Raw genomic sequence first — 14,246 nt, 5'->3', positions numbered from 1 at the left:
TGGTGGGAATGTGAACTGGTGCAGCCACTCTGGAAAACTGTGTGGAGGTTCCTCAAAGAGTTCAAAATAGACCTGCCCTACGACCCAGCAATTGCACTGCTGGGGATTTACCCCAAAGATGCAGATGCAGTGAAACGCCGGGACACCTGCACCCCAAAGTTTATAGCAGCAATGTCCCCAATAGCCAAACTGTGGAAGGAGCCTCGGTGTCCATCGAAAGATGAATGGATAAAGAAGATGTGGTTTATGTATACAATGGAATATTACTCAGCCATTAGAAATGACAAATACCCACCATTTGCTTCAATGTGGATGGAACTGGAGGGTATTATGCTGAGTGAAATAAGTCAATCGGAGAAGGACAAACATTATATGGTCTCATTCATTTGGGGAATATAAATAATAGTGAAAGGGAATAGAAGGGAAGGGAGAAGAAATGGGTAGGAAATATCAGAAAGGGAGACAGAACATGAAGACTCCTAACTCTGGGAAACGAACTAGGGGTGATGGAAGGGTGGTGGAAGAGGAGGAGGGTGGAAGAGGGGGTGAATGGGTGACGGGCACTAAGGGGGGCATTTGACGGGATGAGCACTGGGTGTTATTCTGTATGTTGGTAAATTGAACACCAATAAAAATAAATTTATTATTTAAAAAAATTAGATGCCTTAACCACCTCAAGATGTGTATTAATAAAAATAGAGCATTTATATTGAAAAAAAAATCAGCTTTCCAGCAATAGGGTTTAAGCAACATGTCATAATCCCTAGCCACAAGTCTTGGAGTTTCAAATAAAGATCACTTGGCTTTCCCAGACACATTACAAGATCAGGACTGAGATTTGGAATCACCTTGAGCAATGCTTTTCTCAACTTTATCAGTATAGGCTTCAAATACCCCCAAGGAAAGATTCTGACCAAACAGTTACTAGTTCTGCTATTGAGAACATCTGGCCATAATACCTTCTAAATGTTCTTGTTTATTCGCAAGGAGATGACCAATTAGAATTTAGAACTTTGTTCTGGGTACCACTTTCAAGAAATTTGATTAATTAAAGCTTGTTTAGAGGAGGTAAGTATGACATTTAACCAAGAGAAGACATTCAAAGGTGTGACAGCATTCTCCAAATATCAAACAAGCCCCCCTCTGTAGGGAGGATTCCATTCTTTCTCTTTAGCCAATAGGTAATACTAAAGCTCATGGGTGGACACTCTAGAGAGAGAGTTTTTAGATCAAAATGGCATTTTGACATTCAGAGCTACCTGGACAATAAAGACAGGGCTTACACACAAGGGGAAGTTCCCCACTGATACAGAGGTGGCCTGTGTAGAGAATACTGTTTTAATATAGCCCAGTCTAGTTGACAGGCCTGTTGATGTCAACAAGCAACTGGAGAAGTATCAGGTCATGCTCTTCCAGCCTGTTCTCCACCTTACCACCCAGGATCCAGCAGCCTCGGAGGTGAACAGAGTACCTTCCCAGGAATAAAACGGGTATAGAGAAGGAAATTGAAAGAATTCATTGGAAACATTTGGAGATGTGAAAAAATTCTATGGATTTAAAATGACAAAGTAAAGATCAAGTCTCTTTCTGAACAATTGTCAGCCCATAAACTGGTACCTGAATTTGGTGCAAGCTATTTGTTAACCTCTATTATATGGGTCTATGGGTTTCCTTAGAGATCTTGATAAGGTGGGAAAAGTTTACTTTGTTCTTATACATTTTTATGCATTTTCCTTTGCTTGCTTCTCCAGCCCCTTATTGCATTCGTCAGGTACACATAGAGGCAGCATAGCATTGTAGAAAGAAGATGGACTTAAACCCTTCCCTATTTATTCATCCACTGAATAAATATTTATTGTAAGCCTATATGTACCAAGCAGTAGAACACTGCAATCATCATGATTAGGGAATTATATCTATATCTATTTATATCTGTATATAATCAACCTTCAAACCCCTTTTTGGGAACATGTACTGCACAAAGGGAGGGAAATGCTATGTCAGAGCTGACAAACTGTGTTGCTCTCAGATTAAAAACCACTTACCTAGAAAAAAAAATCTCCTCTAGTGGTTTATTCTGGCCAACAGCTTGCTAGTTCCTTTCTTAGCCAACAGCTAGCCTCCAGGTGTTATAATTTTCTTACTGCAAATATAAAACACCCTATTTTAAGGAAGTTGCTGCTAAGACCAGGGGCTCCAGTTTTAAATGGAAGAGACTAAATGCAAGAGGATGAAGAGAGAATTGGAAGGAAGACCATCTCTTCTACTTCTGGGCTAAGTGAACTCCAGAAAGAAGCCTCAAAACAGTGGTTTTAATCTCCTCAGCTGGTTGTGAGTGCTGGGAGAATCAGGTAATTTGGGAGTGGGGTGATACAGATTCTAATAAAGCTAAACACATGCGTTCATCTCTAAGTCTGTTATAGTAAATAAGAATGTCTTGTTCAGCTTCTCTTTGGGAAGGACTGGCTGTTGGGGGATTTCTAGGAGCAGGACTCAACCCCAACCTGACCCAGCACTATCTTTTATAATGAATATTTTGTAATCCCTCCTTTTACTCTCCTGAAATGAAATCTATAGATAAAATAACCTGGAAAATTCATTGTATAGTAACACTATGAAAAAGTTATTAGTGTTTATACATAAAGCAGAGGTTTTTCATTTACATGAATGACTGGTAAGATAGTCCCGTGTTGATTGGGACAAAGAGAACTTCTTCGATATGGGGTAGCAGCTCTGTATGCAGCAGGACAACGAGCATCCAGCCTGGAACACTAAATCCCAGGAGGTGCCCCCCATCACTGTAACAACCTAAAATAACCTTATGAATATCCAAAGTGCCCCTAAGGAGGCAGGAGAGAGATTTGCTCCCATAGAGAACCACTGAAGAATGGGAATTGACCAAACAGCCCATAGTGAAGGCTCTTTTGGACTTACTGGGTTAACATTGCCACTTAAGTAAGTCTGAGGCTAGAATGAGACCAAAGTGCTCTAAACCTAACAAAAGACTTTGATTTATTCAAGGTCAAACATTTAGGTGGGGCAATGATGCTCCCAGAATAGTATACTTTGAATCTGAACCCACAGTTTTAAAAAAGATTTTATTTTTAATGTAATCTCTACCCTCAGCATGGGGCTCTAACTCATGACCCTAAGATCAAGAGTCACATGCTCTACTGACTGAGCCAATTGGGTGCCCCTGAACCCACATTTTTAAACCCGCCCCTGCCTGCATCTTTGATTTCAAGGTCAGCTAACCAATACTGAACACCTCCTATATACTTACATGGTTCCTTCTCATTGCCTCCTGCCTTTCTCACCCCTAGCATCTACTGCAGCAGAATCAGTAATACCATAGTTGCTTGCCTTGTATGGAGTGTTACCCTACCTCCATGCCCTACCCCACATCAGGCCCTTAATCTGCAGCCAACGCCAACACCTGCATCCTTGGAGTCCTCCTTCTCCCTGGGCCTTGACCAAGGGTGAGCTGTGTGAATGAGCCACAGCTGCAGAGGGGCAGAGGCCATCTCTTAGACAGCCAAGACCCTCCCCTGTGGGTCCTATGACCTTGCTCTACACAATATGGCTTTAAGCTCTTGTTATCCCCTGTTTTCCAGTGTTCGGTGGCTGTGTGGCCTCTACAGCTTTAGGGATCAGTCCCTTCTGGGGATTAGCCCCTTTCAGCTGACTCACCTTGGAGGCCTTTGTGGGCAGATTAGGGAGTTTTGCTTGATCAGCACATCCTGAGCTTTACCAGGGCCTGGATTTCAGTAGGGCCCCAGCAATCTCTCCCTTCAGTGTTTTGTTTTGTTTTGTTTTGTTTCTCCTTACTCAGTTAAAACAAATACAATTGTCTAGAAATTCCTCTGCACTTGTTTGTGAGGCAATAGCTGACCGGCCGGAGAGAGTGCGATCATGATGTTAATGATTCACCAAACATAGATCTGTCCAAAGATTCCTTTTGTTATGAATCTCTTTTTCCTGACCTTATGTCAGCAAAAAGTACCCATGAAGCAGGGCTTAATCCACATATATAACTTTTAACATGTTGTTTGGCTTCAAGAAGGACTTAAAATTATTATTGCTAAAATTATCTGTAATTAAATAACTCAGAGGAAAAAAAGACGAATACAATCTAAAGTCTCTTCGAGTTGTTCACAAGGGAGATGAGACCTAGAACCACATTGTACATCCTCCCCTACTAAGGGACATTTCTGAGGGACAAGTAGGCTGCTCTAGTTGCTCAGCCAAGGGAGCAGTCACTTTCAGCCGGGGCTTCAAGGAAGATTTTCCAGGAGAGGAATTAACAAAGACACTGAACAACCCTACACCCAGACCCTACGGCTCTTTTGGTGGTGTGCAAAGTGATAGACACAAGAGTCCTGGTTTGGGTTTCTCTTTGGAGACAACATAGAGAAGAAGCAGGTGAATTGAGGTGGGAAGTGAGATAAGGATAACTGGAGGTCTCTAAAATAGCCCCTCTACGGGATCCCTGAGTGGCGCAGCGGTTTGGCGCCTGCCTTTGGCCCAGCGCGCGATCCTGGAGACCTGGGATCGAATCCCATGTCGGGCTCCTGGTGCATGGAGCCTGCTTCTCCCTCTGCCTTTATCTCTGCCTTGTCTCTGCCTCTCTCTATATATATGACTATCATAAATTAAAAAAAAAAATTTAAAATAGCCCCTCTACTTACCCCAGAGCTAAAGTCAGAGACTCTGAGAAGGAGGGTTAGGAGGGTCTGTTTCTCAGACTGTATCCCACACACTGTATACTCCATCAGGTGAGATAAAAATGAAGTGAGCTATGGACATGTTCTTGGGGAATGGTTGATGTCACCCCTTCTTTCTACATGGTGGCTTGTGGGACTGAGAGAAAGGAAGAAGGGAAGGACAGAGATGCACCTCAACTGATGGCTTTGGTCTTGTTTGTCTTGTACAGGTGCTTTGGTGTTTGTGTCCAATGTGGCTCTCTTCAAACAAACAGGGTCCCCAGGTGTAGACAAAAATGCACGAAGGGCTTTAGGTAGACATTTCACACTTGAAATATTCCCACCTTTTCCAGCCTAGGAAAAGGCAGCAACAAATCTACCTTCCTTCCTTTGCACTCTGTTTCCATGACAACTATTCTCTCATGAAGTATTTGGATGGGCACAGATTACCTGCCAGGCTGCTGCCCACTGACCAGCTGCTCCTGATCTCCCTCCTATCCTATCCACCTCACCTACACCCAACAGCCACCTGAGCAGGTCACAACCTCTCAATGGCCCTTGGGGATGTGAAGTGTGCCTGCCTTTCCTGAAAAAGAGCCACAGATGCTACTGGCCCCCATTCCTGTCATCCAAAGATGAGCTTGGGCTCTTGCAGAGAGAGAATACCTCTGCCTCAGTCTCGTTCATTCTGAAAACTCTGCTCTTTGGCCTCAGGGTAGAAGCCTTCATGTAAGGCAGTTTTTAACATAGGTTCCTAGTGGAACTTCAGGTAACCCAAAACCTTTTTTGAGATCATATGCCAAATTTTGTATCCATGTGTTGCTTTCACATATTCTGACCTTCCCCTACCCCGACCCGCCCACAAAAGGTAAGAGCCATTGCGTCTGAATAACAGTTTTGTGTCATCTCTGATTCCCCTGAAACCCAATTATATCTAGAGCATGGGAGTTAATTCTTGAACTCCCTGGGCCTTAGACCATTTCCAAAGAAAGTAAACTTCCCAACCTTTCCTTGCTATGTCAGCTATCCATGGACTTCTGAAAACCTTATGTCTTAGCCAAAAACCTACCTGTAGAATGAACACTTTACCAAAGAACATATATGAAGGGCTAAGGATCACATGAAAAGATGCTCAATATCATTAGTCATGGGGAAATGCACATTAAAAATCTCAATGTGATATCTGTTTACACCCACCGAAATGGCTAAACTTAAAATGACTGACAGTTCCAAAGACTGGAGAAGATTTGAAGCAACTGGAACTCTCATACACTGCTGGCAGCTGGGAGGAGGGGAGAACAAAATGATGAAGCCACTTTAGAAAACAATTTGATAAGTTTCTTATAGAGTTAATCATATGCTTACTCTACAACCAATAATTCTACTCCTAAGTCTTTATGCAAGAAAAATGTGACCACACAAAGACCTGCATGTGATTGTTTACAGCAGTTTTGTTCATAATAGTCCCAAACTGGAAATAACACAAATGTGTATCAAATGTGAATGGATAAACAAGTTTGACATATTCATACCGATGATGGTATGCTAGTATGCAAAGAAAAGGAACAGACTACTGACATATGTGACAACATGGGTGACTCTCCAAAATCTGGCTAAGTGAAAGAAGCCAGACACAAAAGACTACATACTGTATGATTCCATTTTTATGACATTCTAGAGAAGGTGAAGCTATAATAACGGAAATCAGATAAATGCCTGCCTGGGGCTGGAGATAGGGGGAAGAAATTAATTATAAAGAGGCACAGGGGAACTTTTTAAAGAATATTCATTTATGAGTGTGTGTGTGAGAGAGAGAGAGAGAGAGAGAGAGCAGGAGGAGGGGCAGAGAAAGAGGGAGGGAAAGAGAGAGAGAGAGAGAGAGAGAGAGAGAGAAGCAGACTCCCTGCTGAACACACCCCACTGCAGGGTTCCATCCCACAACCCTGAGATCATGACCTAAGCTGAAATCAAGAGTCAGAACCTTAACCCACTGAGCCATCCAGACACCCCAAGAGGCACTGGGGATCTTTTTGGAATGATGAACTAGTTCTACATCTTGATTGTGGGGGTGGACACATGATTGAATACATTTGTCAAAATTCATCAAACTGTACATTTAAAATATTTATTATTATTATAGGTAAACTATGCATCAAAAGAAAGCTGATTAAAAAAAAAACTAGCCACAGAGCATCATTTTTCTTTATATATAGGACAGTCCAAACACAGACTCCCTTTACAAGGATAAAGAATCTCAGACTTGAGGTCAACTTACATTGCTTCTAGGACTTACTTTGTATATTGGACTCTGAAGTTTTTCCTAATTTTCTACTCCAACTGGCACTCCTTCAATTGGGAGCTGCTTTTTACATCTTTCCCATCTTAAATGTGGAGCCAGAGGAGGTTACGAACATTGCAGAGTCCAAATTGGGTCTGGTTCTATTTTAGGTCTATTATATCCACTGCAGTGTTTGGAGCAGATTGGAAGGGAGAGAGATCCTAAACAGACTGAAATACAGCAGTAGGGAGGCACCAGGAAGAGACATTTGGGAAGATCTAGTTAGAGACTACATGTGGGAGTATAAAAGAGAACAGCATTCAAAGGAGATTTTGAACAGTTCCCCACTGCCTTCGGAGAGAAGCCCAAACTCCCGCTCATGGGTTCTCAGCCCTTCCATGATCTACTTCTAGTCTACCTTCTTACTGCCTGCTATCTATCTCTTTTCACTGAATCAAAAGCCCCTCAAGAAGTGCCTGGCTGGCTCAGTTGGTAGAGCACGTGACTCTTGATCTTTGGGCTCATAAGTTTAAGCCCCATGTTGGATGCGGAGTTTACTTATTTAAGAAACAAAACAAAACAAAAAATAATAATAAATAAAAGGCTCCTCAAGCATAGGCTTGTGCCTTAACATATTGGTACTCCACGAAACTTATGTAACAGTGGGTGTTCAAAGGGTACTAGTTGATTGTTCATTCACCTACTGATGGGCATGTGTATTGTTTCTGTTTTGGGCTATTATCAACAGGGCTGCTATGAATATTCTTGCCCAAGTCTTTGTGTGGACATAGGCTTTCATTTCTCTTAGGTAAGCTCTGGGAATAGAACTGCTGGATCTTACGGTAGGTTTATTACCTCCCTACAATGGGATACTACTCAGCAATCAAGAGGTAGGAACTATTGGTACACTCAACAACATGAATGAATCTCAGCATATTTATATTGAGTGAAGAAAGCTGGACACTCCTCCCCCCGCCCCCAAAGACAGCATATCCCGTAGGATTCCATTGATATAAAACGCTAGAAAAAGCAAACTAGGGGCACCTGGGTGGTTTAGTTGTTTGGGTATCCAACTCCTGGTTTCAGCTCAGGTCATGATCTCAGGGTAGCGGGGTGAAGCCGGGCCTTGAACTCTGCGCTCAGCTCTTGCAGTTGCACTGAGGATTTTTCTCTCTCCCTCTCCCTCTGCCCATCCCCCACTCCCACGCTCTCTCTCTCTAAAAAAATAAGTAGATAAATAAAATATTTGGGGGTTAAAAAAAAGCAAACGAATCTATGGTGACAGAAGGCAGACAGGCTGTGGAGGGGGCAAGGGACAGAGAGACACGAGAGGTGAGCATTATAAAAGTGACCCGAGGAAACTTTGGGGGGTGGGGATGATGGATGTGTTCATTATTTTGATATGGCCTCACAGCTGTATACATATGTGAAAACCTCAAATTGTACATTCTAAACGCGCAGTTTGTGGTTTGCCAATTACACTCACTATAGCTGCCGGGAAAAAAAAAAAAAAAAAACGGTAGACAGACCCCCAGTAAATGCGTATTTGAATACATAGAGAAGTGTTCCATGCTGGTTTCAGGAATGCAAACCAATATGCGCAATACATGTTGGTGGAATCAATGTGCAGAAGAAAATAAGTGAATATTAGACGTTCAATGATCGTACAATGAATGAAGGAAAGCACTGGACAAAATGTAAGTCGCCCTCAGGTGCCAAGAGCAATCCGAGGCTCTGGGAATACACCGGAATGACAAGGATCCCTGCGCTCATAGAGCTTGAATCCGAGAACAGCAGACAATGAAAAGGGTAAGTAAAATGCACCCGCCAGGGGCTACGGGAGAAGGTATCCAGGGAGCAGACTGACGTTTCTGAAGGTGGCGCTCTCCTTGAAAAGGTGACGCTTGCAAACTACCCTAAGGGCAATGCGAGGTGCACGCAGGTGGCTGTCCCGGAGCGTGAGAAGTTGCAGCCCCACCATCGACGGAAAGAACGAGCGAGAGCTGAGCGCGCGAGAGCCAGGGCGCTGGAGGCGCGCACGAGCGCGGCTGCCGAGGTCCCGCGGGGGCCCCGGGCCGCCCCCGGCCGCCCGCCCGCCGGTACCCGCGTTGGCCGCGAGGAGGCGCTCCGGGGCCCGCCGCGCAGTCGTCTTCCGCCGGCGGCCCGTGCGTGGGCACGCGCAGAAACCGCTAGGCGGCGTCGGTTTCCCTTCCCACGCGCGGACGCCGGCGTGGGCCGACGCGGCTGGGGAGCCCGCGCGTGCGCAGAGCCGAGGCCGGGCTGCCCTCGGGGCGGGGCGGAGCGCAGCGGGGCGGGGCGGAGCGGGGCGGGGCGGGGGCTTGAGGTGATTCCCGAGCCGCGGCGGCGGCGGCTCCGGCCGTGCGGGGAAACCGAAAGTGGGCGGCGGCCGCGGTTGGGGCCCTGGCGGAGACGGCGGAGGGAGCCGGGCCCGGAGGCGCGGGGACGGGCCGTGGGCGCCCGGGACGAGGTGAGCGCGGGGTTGGCCGCTCCGGGCGCGACAGGTGCCGGGCGAGGCTGCGGGGGGGCGCGGCGCACCTGGGTCCCTAGCGGGACAGTGGCCCGGGCGGGACTCGGCCGGGCCCGGGGCCTCCTCCCTGCAGAGGCGGGGGATGCCGGGGGAGCTGCAGCTCCGGAGCGTCGCGCTTGAAATCTGTGATGGGTCCCCTCCCCGAGAGCCTGACGGACCCGCCCGCCGCTGCCGGGACCCGCGTGCAACCGCGGAAATGCAGCAGTGGGGTGCGGACGGGGCCGGAGGCGCTGACCGGGAAGTGGTTCCGCAGCCGCCCGCCGGGAGCAGGGCACGGCGGCGCCGGCGCCGGGGCATTGGCACCGGGAGCTCCCAGCCCCTCGGAGGCGCGGCCTGTCTGCGCACCGGCCCGTGCAGGCCGCTCAGGTACCGCAGGGCGCGCATCCTGTCGGTTGCTCTCCGGCCGCGAGCCCCGGGCGGGGACACAGCTAGGAAGCAAACCTGACCCTGGGAACGAGCCGCCTCTTAACTTTGACCGAGATCCCACCCACAGGGTCAGGTGCGCAGCCTCGAGTTAATGACCCGGGGCTCGGAGCCCCGCACAACTTTCCTGGCTCCGTTCCGCCTGCGGAGCAGAATGCATTTCCCAGCTGGAACCAGAGGGTACCACCAGTCCCAGATAGTTTGAGAGAGCAATTACCTGCATCAGAAAAAGCCCTGGCCCAAACAGGAGTGCTTTTAACCTGCTATAACCGCCCTACAGAACCAAACAAAACTACCTATCTGGGTCAACCCCCCACCCCCACCCCCACCCCCACCCCCACCCCCATCGTGCAGGTGGAAATATGGCAGTAAACCGTTCTGCCCGGCGATGCGTGTGCAACAACTTAATGACAGAAGTAAGAAAACTTAGACCCAATTTTTTTTTTAATTTTTATTTATTTATGATAGTCACAGAGAGAGAGAGAGAGAGAGGCAGAGACACAGGCGGAGGGAGAAGCAGGCTCCATGCACCGGGAGCCTGACGTGGGATTCGATCCCGGGTCTCCAGGATCGCGCCCTGGGCCAAAGGCAGGCGCCAAACCGCTGCGCCACCCAGGGATCCCTAGACCCAAATTTCTAACTCCTCCTCGGCTGCCTCGACGTGTAGGTGCTGCATACTTGCAAAAACAGTGTGGGCTTTGCAGACCCGAGTTGGAAATCTGGGCTTCTCCTCTTAGCTAATTGTGGATCGTGAATAAATTACTTTCTTCGAGCCTGGTTTTCTGTGTCTCCGATGGAAATGTTGAACATAATTCCACACAGCTTTTGTGAGGTCACCCGATGCAAATCCTTTGGTTTGCAATAGTGGTCGAGAAATGTTGACTCTTTTCCTTCCACCAAACTTTCCATATCTTACGTAATTGGATTTCAGTTGCTTGGAGTTCTCTGATACAACAATTAATCGGCATGTGGTGGGGAATTTTCTATTCCCACTTAATTGACATTCCGGAATGTCAGTTAGGTGCAAAGTACTGTGCTGGGTGCAGGGAATTGCCCGGAGGCTAGCTGGATTAGAATCCACATCTCCAGTGCCCCAGCCCAGGGCCCTTTGGTGGCACACAGATTTCCTCTCTGCTAGTTAAACGCAGTGAGAACTGCGAGGCAGCGGTTGGCAGTGCCTTCGGATTTCAGTCCCTGTAGACTGGAGATGGAACATAATCCCTGCTAATGCCCTTTTAAGTGTATTGGTTGAACGTGACTGAATGAACTAGTGTGTTTTATACCAAGCGATTTAAACTTCTTGAGGGACTTCTCTTTAAATTTTCTGTGAAATATAATCTAGTTGGAGACAATATGAATGTGAAGGAAAATGCTTTATAATCCAACTCTAAGTGCCTGTTCTTGTTTGATCAAGTGCTATTTTCAAGAACTGAGATTCGACAGAGTGATTTGCATCTTGGCACTTTTCAGGATCAGCCGATGAATACAGTAAGGACCCAAGTTCTTTGGTACTTGAGTGAAATATAATTTCATATTTATGTGAATCGGTTTTTCTTTCTCTATGCAAAACTTATCTTCTCTGCCCTCTACGCCTGTCTCTGTGCTTTTGAAAGCTTCATTTTTATTATTTCCCCAACGGGCCAATTTTTTTTTTTAATTTTGTCATTCAAAATGTTTAAAAGTAATTGATTTTGTCATTTTTAGCTGAGATGTGTATATATGCCAATTACAGCTGTTGGTCAGCACAGGATACCTAGTGACTCCAAAGCAAACTCATAGCTGCTTTATAGCTGTGCAGCTTTGTCAGAAGGAAGCAAGCTTATGGTTTCCATTAGTTCTTTGGATCCCACTTCAGAACTTGAAGGACTCCAAGGAAAGGTGAGAATTGAGGATCTTGTCCATCTTCCATATGAAAAAAAAGAGCCCTGAAATGCCTCTCACTCAGGGTCACAGCTAATTAGTAGCAGAACTAGGATTAAGACCCTAAATCCTAACTAAGCCACTTTATTATCTCAAGAGGTTTTTTTCCTCTAAGATGTAGATTTATGGAAAGCCCTTACTTATTGCTCATAATATGTAGTTAGTAATGCATATATAGTTTAGAACTTGAAATTACAATGACTAATAATAATAATAATAATAAATGCCCCCTAAAGATACCCTATGGAAATATATCCACTACCTGAGAGCATTATTTAGTATCTTTCCTTTTAAAGAGTTGGTAAAGGAGTAATTGAGGTGGTAACAAGTAGACTGTACTGCAATGGAAAAGAAAAAAGAACATGTTAAACCGTTGCAATTATGAGAAATCTCCCTGAAGTTTGGGTCTTAGACCAAAACTTTCCCTCTCTTAGGCTTAGTTTATTGGTTTGTAAAATGAGGCGTTTGGGATAAACTCGATGACATCTAAAATCTTTTATACACAGACATTCTGAACTTTTAGGGCCTGGCTTATTGCTAAAATAGTGTCTTCGAGTAAAAGGGCGGCCAGTTACCACAAGTATTTACCCGAAGGAGCTTCTAAGAATTGTGGAGCTGAGTAAAGAAGGTAAGAGAGATTATTTGGTGATTTCAATTTACCCTAATAATTCTTCCGGTTTATTCTGAGGTTTACTGCCACTCTGCCATTCAAATTTATGACATGGTGGAAGATGAGACAAACAGTATAGTTGGAAATAGTTGAGAAAAGAGAAACTTAGAGAAGAGAAAGCATGGGTGAGAGCCAGACCAGCTGGGCTGAAGGCTAGTGAGGCATTTTAGGCTCCGGGAAGCACGTTGACTTGTAAACGACTGAGTCAGGGAGGCTCAGTCTGTGGTAAAGACTGTATCTAGAGGACACCGAAGCCACATTCTTCAGAACAAGACTTTCTCAGGATGATTGCCAGGTGTATTGAAGAGAAAAGCTGTGAATTTCCAAAATACAGTTTTGAGTGTGAGAATTATTATTTTAGGATATTTACATATCACTTTCTTAAAGGCTGTCATTACTTTCCCCTATTCCTAGCCCCACTTGTATATTATTAGCACTTTGTGGAGTACTATGATTTATTGTGTAGGAAAAAGAAAAAGGACAGAGTGAAAGGACAAAAGGAGATGTCAGTTGACACCACTAAATATTTGCAACAGTCAGAGATTCTTTTGGATTTGAGTGCCATACCCTTAAATCAGAACATGGCAGATCCCTGTTTCATGCCACTTTATGGGTTGATCACTGTCAGTGTTCCCTAAGTCCAGTTTACTTTCAGAAGCCATTTCTAGACATTTGAAGCAGCTATCTAAAAGGAAGCCCTAAAGTAGGGAACCAGAAGACCTGGGCTCTTGTTGTGGTTCTGGCCATAAAAATATGTGAGACCTGGAATAATCGCCCGGGGCCTGCTTCCTCATTATTAAACTGAAGGGTTTGGAGGAGATGGTATGAAGAGGCCCACCAGTATTCCATGCTTCTCTCAGCTCCCTACTGTGACATTGGGCTCACCATCCTATGCTGCTTTCCTAAGCCGGGCAGTGTGTGGGAACATTGTGGGATTATGGTCTAGCAGGGAATCTCTGCTCCCTAAGTCTTTGCCAAAGCAGTAAGTGACTTTTTGTCTACTAATTAAGTGAGTAATCTTGGAGGAGATCCAGTGGCTTTTCTTACCAAGCTTTCCAGTTCACAAGTATGTTAAAGAGGCAAATAAGTAAATCTGTGAAAATTCTGATATTTCAAATTTAATGCTGTCCTAAAGATTTCTCCTATATACCAATGCTTTTATCATTGTGCCATGTGCCATTTAAGGCATATATTCTTAGGTAGTTTCTCATCCACATCATGCTTCCAGGAAATGCAAGTAACTACTGAATGTCAAGTACCCTAGTAAGCTCATATAACTCTACTGTTGATGTTTGTCATTCAGAAGAGAGGCAAGGAAAGGAGGAGGAAAAAGAGTGAGAGGAAGGAAGGGAAAGTCAAGTGCAATTTGTTGTGACCTATGGTGACCATTTTCTTCCTCTCTAAGGTCTTTGCTAGCTGACCCTGTATTATCAGGATGGTTTTGGTTTTGACTTGGTTTTCCAAGTCAGAAGTACTCTGATTAAATAATTCTGCATTCCCACCTCCACATTACTCTGCTAATGTTTAGGATTCTGGGGAAGCAGACCCTGTATTATCTAAGGAAACCATTAAGAATTTTAACCTGAAAGGCTGTGGTCTAAAACAGAGATAGCCAGCCTTATTTCTCTCAAACTAGCCAAACTTGTGGTCACCACAAGTTGCATAACTTGCATAACTTTCTCAAAATAAAAATAATTTGAGTTT

General features: G+C 45.2%; 1 protein-coding gene across 7 annotated transcripts in view; it reads left to right on the top strand.

Annotated features, from left to right (window-relative positions):
* Positions 1-9,320: 9,320 nt before the first annotated feature.
* TDRD7 (tudor domain containing 7) overlaps positions 9,321-14,246 on the top strand; it is a 71,973-nt gene continuing 67,047 nt past the window's right edge. For 2 of the 7 annotated variants that reach the window (XM_041762799.1, XM_041762794.1), the window contains exons 1-3: positions 9,336-9,469; positions 11,657-11,830; positions 12,379-12,500. The gene's annotated coding sequence lies outside the window, so the exon portion shown is untranslated. Of the gene's footprint in view, positions 9,470-11,366; positions 11,441-11,656; positions 11,831-12,230; positions 12,501-14,246 lie in introns of those variants that run through there. The other 5 variants (XM_041762800.1, XM_041762798.1, XM_041762796.1 and 2 more) reach the window with 4 other exon arrangements.

This window comes from Vulpes lagopus, chromosome 7 (assembly GCF_018345385.1).
Source record: "Vulpes lagopus strain Blue_001 chromosome 7, ASM1834538v1, whole genome shotgun sequence".
Taxonomy (NCBI): Eukaryota; Metazoa; Chordata; class Mammalia; order Carnivora; family Canidae; genus Vulpes; species Vulpes lagopus.
This window is presented reverse-complemented; position numbering and strand designations above follow the sequence as displayed.